Below are 2,632 nucleotides of genomic sequence, written 5' to 3'. Positions count from 1 at the left end.
GAAGCATCTACTTGAGGTATTTTTGTTATAACAGCGCTAATTAGCCACAGTACTCTGTAATGAAAGCAAATGAGAAATCATGTTGAAGAGACACACTGCTGTTAGATGTCACTGAGTCATAACCAACTCATAGCTGACCCTCCAGTGGGTTTTCAGAGGCTGTAAATCTCATGTGTGGAGATTGCCCATCTTTCTCCGTTGCAGCAGCTGGTGGATTTGAACCATCTGCCTTTGGGTTGACAGTGCAACTCCTTACCACTAGGCCATCAGAGCTTTCTTAGAGATAATGACTGTCAATATGACTTCTTGTTGTTGTTGTTGTTGATTGTCTTTGAGTCGAGCATGACTCATAGCGACCCTATGAACAAAAGGCCTGAAGCCCCTCTACACCATCGACATTTATCAAAGTTCATAGAGTTTCCAGAGGCATGCTAATTAAGAAGTGGATGCCACTCCTGCTTCCAAACCTGTCAGAGTATGTTATTGCTGTTATGTGCCATTGAGTCGCCTGCGATGTATAGCGACCCTATGTACAACAGCTCTGAACCCTTCCCTCAGCCAGTCTCACTAATGCCGAAACACCATTCCCCATTGCCCCAGTTGCTGTGTCAATCCATCTCATCCCAAGCCCCCCTCTCCTGCTCTGTCCCTCCACCCTTCCGAGCATGATGTCCTTCTCCAAGGACCGATCTCTCCTGGCCACATACCCAAAGTGAGGCAGAGCTTCAAAATCCTAGCCTCCAAGGAGAGACTTGGTTTCACCCTCTCCAAGACAGATCTATTTGTTTTCTTGGTCCATTGTATGTTCAAGACTCTTCTCCAGCACCACAACTTGAAGGCATCTACTTCTGTAATCCTTAGTCATTGTCCAATTCTCTGAAGCATAACAAGTAACTGAGAAGACCATAGCCTGGATTAGGCATATCTTTGTATCTAGACTGACATTGTTGCTCTTCAGCACTTTGGAGCGGTCCCTGACAGCAGATTTTCTCAATGCAATTTGTCTTTTTATTTCCTGACTACTGGTGTTAAGAGTATTGATTGTGGATCCGAGCAAGTTGTAATTGCTAACAACCTCGATCTCATCTCCATCTAATATGGTGCTGCCAGCTGACTCAGTGGTGAGAATCTTTGTCTTCTTGATGTTGAGCTTCAGTCCATATTAAAGACTACAATCCTTGGACCAAGAAGCAGTCCTCAGAACAGAGCAGGAAAACACTGCATGGTTTAAAATCAGGAATGGAGTGCACCAGGGATGCATCCTTTTCCTGTACCTTTTCAATCTATATACAGAACAGATCACTCAGGAAGCAGGGTTTTATCAGGAGAAGTGTGGCATCGAGATTGGAGGAAGACTCATCAACAACCTGAGATATGCAGATGGCACAACCTTGCTTGCTGAAACTGAAGAAGACCTGGAGCACTTGCTGCAATATGACTGAGCAAAATTAAATTAACAAGGGACTTCTTTCCGCTTTACTGTAAGTGAAAACATACGTAACAGAATACATACACATTCCCCAGTCTGCACATACAGTTCGGCGACACTGGTTACATCTTTGCATTCTGCCACTGTTCTCGTTCTACCCAGGTTGTTCCACCACCCTTAAACGTTCCCCTGAACTTCTCTGTTTTAGAACTGTCATCATCAGTTTTGTCTCACAGATACGAGTTTTTAAAAGAACACATAGCACAGGATGAATATTCTTTATTAAGCAAAACTAATGTCTTCATGTGAAGATGACTCCATAAGATAGTTTCCATTCAAAGGTGAGAGATTATCTCAAAATAGCAGGTTTAAGGATCCTTCAGACACAACGGGTCTAGTAAGTCTAATCTAAAAAATTCTGTTTATTATTTTCTCTCTCTTTGATCAGGCTCCATTTATTTGGCCAAAATGATCAAAATGTTCAGTAGTGATAATGGGGCATCACCAAGGCTCAGAAGGACGAAAAGGACAAGTAGAAGTGAGAGGAGGATTGTTACGTTGAGGGGCTTGCAACCGGAAGATCCAGTAGTGTTGTGGTTCAAGCATCTGTCTGCTGACCAAAATATAGAAGATTCTAACCCATCAGCTGCTTGGAGGAGAAAGCTGAGGTAGTCTGCTTCTGCAAAAATGTACAGCCCTGGAAAACCCATGGGACAGTTCTACCCTGTCCTACACAGTCAGTTGTACTGTAGAGTTGGAACCGACCCACTGCCGACCCTCCAGTGAGTTTTCAGGGCAGTAAGTTGCACAGGAGGAGAGAGCCCATCCTTTTCCCATGGGGTAGCTGGTGGATTAGAACCTCATACCTTTGCATTGGCAGTGCAATTCTTTGCCACTAAGCCACCAGGGCTCACTACATGATCAACAGGGGTCAGAATTGAGGCAGAAGGAAGTGTGCAAAGATACTCCTGGGCTAAAACTTGGAGACAGGGTGAGCCTTGGGGCATTTCACTGAAGCAGGGACCACAGGAATGTGCTGTTTTAGATAAGATGTTTAATATAAAAAAGAGGGTTCTCTGAGGCCTCCAAACAAGCCCACTGCCATCGAGGGGCTCTGACATCACAGGACAGTCTCGCCCTGTGGGGTCCACAGTTAAAAGTCACCTACAGAGCAGCTGGCAGATCCAAACTCCTGCACCGTCA

Source organism: Elephantulus edwardii, unplaced genomic scaffold, assembly GCF_000299155.1.
Source record: "Elephantulus edwardii isolate Elephantulus edwardi_28Jun2011 unplaced genomic scaffold, EleEdw1.0 scaffold00080, whole genome shotgun sequence".
Taxonomy (NCBI): Eukaryota; Metazoa; Chordata; class Mammalia; order Macroscelidea; family Macroscelididae; genus Elephantulus; species Elephantulus edwardii.
Note: the sequence above shows the minus strand (reverse complement) of the source record.